The sequence below is a fragment of the Herpailurus yagouaroundi genome, unplaced genomic scaffold, assembly GCF_014898765.1.
Source record: "Herpailurus yagouaroundi ecotype Mexico unplaced genomic scaffold, PumYag 67556, whole genome shotgun sequence".
Lineage (NCBI taxonomy): Eukaryota > Metazoa > Chordata > Mammalia > Carnivora > Felidae > Herpailurus > Herpailurus yagouaroundi.
Window position 1 is genome coordinate 851,817 of NW_024420362.1, and position 7,802 is coordinate 859,618.

Consider the following 7,802-nt stretch of genomic DNA (forward strand, 5'->3'; position numbering starts at 1 on the left):
TATCTTGGAGAATGTTCCATGTGCACTCGAGAAGAAAGTATATTCTGTTGCTTTGGGATGCAGAGTTCTAAATAGATCTGTCAAGTCCATCTGATCCAATGTCTCATTCAGGGCCCTTGTTTCTTTATTGACCGTGTGTCTAGATGATCTATCCATTTCTGTAAGTGGGGTGTTAAAGTCCCCTGCAATTACCACATTCTTATCAATAAGGTTGCTTGTGTTTATGAGTAATTGTTTTATATATTTGGGCGCTCCAGTATTCGGCGCATAGACATTTATAATTGTTAGCTCTTCCTGATGGATAGACCCTGTCACTATTATATAATGTCCTTCTTCATCTCTTGTTACAGCCTTTAATTTAAAGTCTAGTTTGTCTGATATAAGTATGGCTACTCCAGCTTTCTTTTGGCTTCCAGTAGCATGATAAATAGTTCTCCATCCCCTCACTCTCAATCTAAAGGTGTCCTCAGGTCTAAAATGAGTCTCTTGTAGACAGCAAATAGATGGGTCTTGTTTTTTTATCCATTCTGATACCCTATGTCTTTTGGTTGGCGCATTTAATCCATTTACATTCAGTGTTATTATAGAAAGATATGGGTTTAGAGTCATTGTGATGTCTGTATGTTTTATGCTTGTAGTGATGTCTCTGGTACTTTGTCTCACAGGGTCCCCCTTAGGATCTCTTGTAGGGCTGGTTTAGTGGTGACAAATTCCTTCAGTTTTTGTTTGTTTGGGAAGACCTTTATCTCTCCTTCGATTCTAAATGACAGACTTGCTGGATAAAGGATTCTCGGCTGCATATTTTTTCTGTCTAGCACACTGAAAATCTCGTGCCAACTCTTTCTGGCCTGCCAAGTTTCAAAAGAGAGATCAGTCACGAGTCTTATAGGTCTCCCTTTATATGTGAGGGCACGTTTACCCCTTGCTGCTTTCAGAATTTTCTCTTTATCCTTGTATTTTGCCAGTTTCACTATGATATGTCGTGCAGAAGATCGATTCAAGTTACGTCTGAAGGGAGTTCTCTGTGCCTCTTGGATTTCAATGCCTTTTTCCTTCCCCACTTCAGGGAAGTTCTCAGCTATTATTTCTTCAAGTACCCCTTCAGCACCTTTCCCTCTCTCTTCCTCCTCTGGGATACCAATGATGCGTATATTATTTCTTTTTAGTGTATCACTTAGTTCTCTAATTTTCCCCTCATACTCCTGGATTTTTTTATCTCTCTTTTTCTCAGCTTCCTCTTTTTCCATAACTTTATCTTCTAGTTCACCTATTCTCTCCTCTGCCTCTTCAATCCGAGCTGTGGTGGTTTCCATTTTGTTATGCATTTCATTTAAAGCGTTTTTCAGCTCCTCGTGACTGTTCCTTAGTCCCTTGATCTCTGTAGCAAGAGATTCTCTGCTGTCAGCTATACTGTTTTCAAGCCCAGCAATTAATTTTATGACTATTATTCTAAATTCACTTTCTGTTATATTATTTAAATCCTTTTTGATCAGCTCATTAGCTGTTGTTATTTCCTGGAGATTCTTCTGAGGGGAATTCTTCCGCTTGGTCATTTTGGATAGTCCCTGGCGTGGTGAGGACCTGCAGGGCACTTCCCCTGTGCTGTGGTGTATAACTGGAGTTGGTGGGCGGAGCCGCAGTCAGACCTGATGTCTGCCCCCAGCCCACCGCTGGGGCCACAGTCAGACTGGTGCGTGCCTTCTCTTCCCCTCTCCTAGGGGCGGGATTCACTGTGGGGTGGGGTGGCCTGTCTGGGCTACTTGCACACTGCCAGGCTTGTGATGCTGGGGATCTGGCGTCTTAGCTGGGGTGGGTAGGCAAGGTGCACAGGGGCAGGAGGGGCAGGCTTAGCTTGCTTCTCCTTAGGTGATCCACTTCAGGAGGGGCCCTGTGGCAGCAGCAGGGAGTCAGATCCGCTGCCGGAGGTTTGGCTCCGCAGAAGCGCTGAGTTGCATGTTTGCGCGGAGCGAGCAAGTTCCCTGGCAGGAACTGGTTCTCTTTGGGATTTTGGCTGGGGGATGGGCGGGGGAAATGGCGCTGGCGAGCGCCTTTGTTCCCCACCAAACTGAGCTCTGTCGTCCGGGGGCTCAGCAGCTTTCCTTCCCTTTGTCCTCCAGCCTTCCCGCTTTCTGAGCAGAGCTGTTAACTTATGACCTCCCAGCCGCTAAGTCGCGCTTGCTGTGGGAACACAGTCCGTCAGGCCCCTCCGCTTTTTGCCAGCCAGACTCGGGGGCTCTGCTTGGCCGGCGAGCCGCCCCTCTGCCCCGGCTCCCTCCCGCCAGTCCGTGGAGCGCGCACCGCCTGGCCGCCTTTCCTACCCTCTTCCGTGGGCCTCTAGTCTGCACTTGGCTGCGGCGACTCCGTTCTGCTAATCCTCTGGTGGTTTTCTGGGTTATTTAGGCATGTGTACATGGAATCTAAGTGATCAGCAGGACGCGCGGTGAGCCCAGCATCCTCCTACGCCGCCATCTTCCCTCCCTCCCCCATCTTGATGCTTTTTAAGACTACATTTTTCTCATCTGCTTTTCTGACAATGTGTCAGCATCCTTATAGTATTATAATATTCCAAATGAAAACATGATTGTGTAAATGTGATGCTGGGCAACTGATTAAAAATGGGAAGGAAACAATAGAAATTATATGCTTGATGCCATGAAAACAGACATTTATATATTTCTTTACTTGGTGGCAAAGACTACATTACTTTTGCAGTGTTTCATAACTTCCCTCCATTTATCTAGGCAGAATGCTTTTGTGTAGACCAAAGAGTCAGATACACACATTAGAATCTTCGTGGTGCCACTTACTATCAGTGTGACATTTAATGAATTACTTATACGTTATGAGCCTCAGTTTGCTCACCTATAAAATGAACATAATAATTCTTAGCTCATAGATTTATTAGCATTCACTAAATATTACTTTCCTTTATCTTTCACATATTTCTTTAGCCTTTCCACTTTTTCCCAACTAAGTCTTAAAACTGATACTGGTAACTAAAGTAATATCTCCGAGTGACATAAATACTTAAGAATGTATATTTCACTCTTATGTGGATCCTGAGAAACTTAACAGAAGACCATGGGGGAGGGGAAGGAAAAAAAAGTTAGGGAGGGAGCCAAACCATAAAAGACTCTTAAAAACTGAGAACAGGGGCGCCTGGGTGGCGCAGTCGGTTAAGCGTCCGACTTCAGCCAGGTCACGATCTCGCGGTCCGGGAGTTCGAGCCCCACGTCGGGCTCTGGGCTGATGGCTCGGAGCCTGGAGCCTGTTTCCGATTCTGTGTCTCCCTCTCTATCTGCCCCTCCTCCGTTCATGCTCTGTCTTTCTCTGTCCCAAAAATAAATAAAAACGTTGAAGAAAAAAAAATTAAAAGAAAAAAAACTGAGAACAATCTAAGGGTTGATGTGGGGTGGGAGGGAAGGGAGGGTGGGTGATGGGTATTGAGGAAGGCACCTGTTGGGATGAGCACTGGGTGTTGCATGGAAACCAATTTGACAATAAATTTCATATTAAAAATAAAAGAATGCATATCACCAGCCTTTCAAGATATCTTTAACCATTCTTTTTTATTTCTGCTTGACTTCTCAATCTTATATCAAAAAACAATCCACCAAACAGTCCCTTTTAATAAGAAGTTGGAAGTTTTCTCATTTTCTTTTCATTTGCTTTATATTTTTGAAAAAAAAATATACTCTTCCTACTGTTTGCTATTTGACTGGTGAAAAATATATCTCCCTATCAATTTAGATTTCCAAGCTCTTCTCAATACAATTTGAGCCATAATAACTGGGCTAATTTTTACTTTGCCACTCCAGGTTACCTTTCAGGTCTTTGAGAAAACAAAACATCATTTTGCTTTTTTTTTTCCAGTGGAGATAAAAATTCCTTCTGATAAACCATACTAAATATTCTCATACAGGTTTTTGTAGATGAGAGGAATTAAGGCAGACAGATGACCAATAAATTGGACTTCTGTTGTAGAACATGTCCCTTTCATTAGAACTAATTCAACAGAAAATATGTGAAATTAATTTTCAGTGGATAACAAAAGTTGTGAGATGGCTAAAATTATAAATAACAAGGTAATGACTAGAAGTGGTGGATTACAGAACATTTCAGGAATGCTACAATGAGGCTTCACTGTATTTACCAAGAAGAGTATTATTAGCACAGCAATTTTAGAAGATTAATATTCTGCTAAATTGCCTCAAAGGTTTTAGATAACTCTTCTAATTTTATGGGAAATTGTTACTAAAATTACATCTCTTATGAAAAACACATATTAATATACCAGACAAGATAAACACAATTTAATAAATGAGCATTATGTTACAAAGGAGTTATATCTTATTTGAACCTGATATAAAGAGTAATGGAGCATTTCAGCTTGATACAATGACTAATGAAATCTTTCAACAACACTGGTGATTCATGATGTCATTAAAATATACTGAAATTTTAAAAGAGAGGCATTAAAATCATCACAAGCACCCATTCAGCGTTTACAAGAATAAAGCCTGAGTTATTTTCCATGCTCTGGCAGAGCATGAGACAGAAGTTGCTTACACAAGTTGTTCAGTAGAATCCTAAAAGGAGCAGAGAGTCTGAATAATTTATTTCCCCTGTAGTTGCCCAATAGTGTACTACAAAATAGTATACCTGATGAAACCAACCCATTGTAACTTGACATCTTAATGGTCTAGTGTTAATTTTGACTACACTTTGTAGCATCATTTACTTTTCATTATCTCTGTAGATTTGTACTGACTTGTAAGATTTTTAACAACTGAATGTAAAATTGGACTTATAAATCAAGAATGAAAATGGGAAAAGTAACTCTACTGTCAAAAAACAGTGTATTATTTCTGTTTTAATAGTAACATCAAGTAAGTAAAACTGTTTGCTATAATCAATTTTTTTATAAGGACAATACTTTTTCCACTTTCAGGAATTATTTCTAACCTCTCACTGAATTTTCTATGTGGACTTTTAAGTGTTGTTTTCTTCCCTTAATGTATATGTAACATACAATTCAGTGTTGCCAGTGGCTGTGTTTTTGTGGTCCATAATGTTAGATTGCAAAACTAGAGTGCTACTAATACCAACCAATTTCTTTCTGAGTCATCTTCTTGAATGAAAGTTGAGCAAAATACATGACATACTCCAGGTCAATGGGTTTGGGGAAAGTAAAAAGATATGTCTAAGGTGGAAAATATTAATTGGCTATCTTTTCTTTAAAACTTCCTCAAGATTCAGAGAAAGAATACTTCAGCTTCTAGAGGTGATATGATTTTAGCTGGAAAAGCTCTTTATAAGAAATAGTTTCAAATATAAGTTGGTTATCAAAACTAGCTGCTTTGGCACTTCAACGAACTTCATCCCCATCTACCAAAGTATCTTTGAATTTCACAACCAGTCTAATTGTGTCCATTTTGTAGTTGCCAATTCAACTGAATGATTTCATTTCTCACTGAAATCTATGAGACTCACATAAACATAACATCCAACACCCAAAATGGAGGTCACTAAGTTGTGCAAATGGAAACCCATATTACTTTACAGCACCAATGCAAATGCAGCAGTTGTCAAAAAAAGACTATTAGTTTCTCATGGAGTTAAATATATATATATATATGTGTGTGTGTATATCAAATTATATATTATATGTATATATGTATGTATTATATCATATATGTATATATATTATATATAATATATATACAAAATATATACATACAACTAACTTTCAGAATCTTGATTAATAATTACATTTTCTGAAGATACTGTTATACATATATTAATATATAATACATATTACATATAATATATTAATATATAAATATTACATAAATATAAATAATTATATAATATAATTATATAATATAAAATAATTATAATATAATATACTTATGATATATTTTTATATATAAATATATGTATAACTGTACGTGCAGAAAATGTAGTTATTAATCAAGATTCTGAAAGTTAGTTGTCTTCAGGCAGATTTAAGGGAATTGTTGTTATTAGTGTTGTTTTTAACTGGTAGGTTATTGCTCTATTTCATCTCTCTCAGTTTCCTAACTTTATATTTCATATTTTTGGTTCTTACATAATGATTCTTCCATACTTATTAAGGATTCTATAGTAATGGCTCTCAAAAATATTTTTATTTTTTTTCTGTTATTTTCAGACACCAAAGTGGTATACACAAATTTCTTACTGTGAAACCTATCAGTAATTACTAGCTGTTATATTGACCAGCTTTTGGTGTAGTCAATAATTCTTCTAAAAACCAATCTTTGTCACTAACTTGAACCTATTACATGCATCAGTGCTATTCTTTAATAAATATTTGTCACCACCCTATAAATAATAATGGAAAATTCTTAATTTCAATGTAAATATAGCTTATCTATTGGTATAGAAATGACCTTTAACAAGAGCTATTCAATTTCAAATAGCATTGTTTGAGTATTTAAATAAACCTGGCTTATGGATCTTTTTTAAAAGTGAATGAGAAGTTAAAAATACTATGTCTTAAAAAATAATGCTGTATTGAATGTGCTTCAATATCAACCTAGGATCAAATAAAACAACTTTAATGAATGACAATGGAGAAATTCAGTTTTTACATTAACATGCTTAGTGGTAATGTCCTCAATTATTCTTACTCTCTTGTCAAATTATTCTATTCCAAATCTGACTGGAATTTGCTCTCCAGTGCTAAACAATTTGCTAACTTATTGCTTGTTCAGAAAACAGACTAGAAAAATGTCTGTGTAATGAAAGTGTATTCATTTTATTTTTCCAGCCTGAGGTTTACTGTTCTTGCTCCTTTGTCTGACAGATTTATCAACATCTGTATTGAATAAACCAATATGAGCACCATCCAAGAATACTGAGTGGCTACAACTCCACCCTTATATGAAAGCCAGTAGCCATGATTTTAATCCTTAGGATACAATGCAAACCATATTGAACCTCAATAAAAAATTATACTTTCTGAGTTATGGATCTTCACCAAAGTACGTATGACTACTATATCCTTAACCGTTCTTAGTACTAATCACTCTATTTTAAGGAAGACAAAGGTTGAATAATCTTCACTGCTTCTTCAAGCTTTTAAAAAAATTCCTGTGTTATTATGTATTAGATAACTGGCAACTAAAGGGCCTAAAACAAGGTCCTAGATCAAATATTACTAGGAATGTTAACAGTAAGTCAGCAACTGGTTAAAAAAAAAGCAAGGTGAAATAATACCTTGACACACATTTTAGTATTGACCATTATCTAATACAGTCAAATTTTAATTATACAAAGGGAATTAATTTGAATAAACTGATGAGCAGATGAGAGGAAAAATTAAAAGCATTTCACGTAAATATCCATGTCTTGAAAAATGACCTCATTAAAGTGACTGTTTGGGGATAAGCAAGACTCCAATAAGTGAAGTGAACTGTAGACTTCAGTTCAAAGGAAATGAGAGCATTTTTTTAAACTACATTTGCATCGTGAGTCCAAGGCATTTTTTCTGCAATAAATTGAAGCTGTTATAGTCTTTAGGGAAATGTGAGGACTAATAACTTCTCATCTGCTGTTGCACTTTAAGATGAATATCAAAAATGTAACATAGTAATGAAAAGTAGTCTTGTCAGTAAAACATCCAATGTCACTTTAAGACTTGCAGTTATATGCACATTTTATGCAAATAAATTTCAATTTTTCAATGAAGACTCAACTATTTAAACTGATGCTGAAACACATTGATCAACCTAATTAGATATAAAACCAGGTGCCTA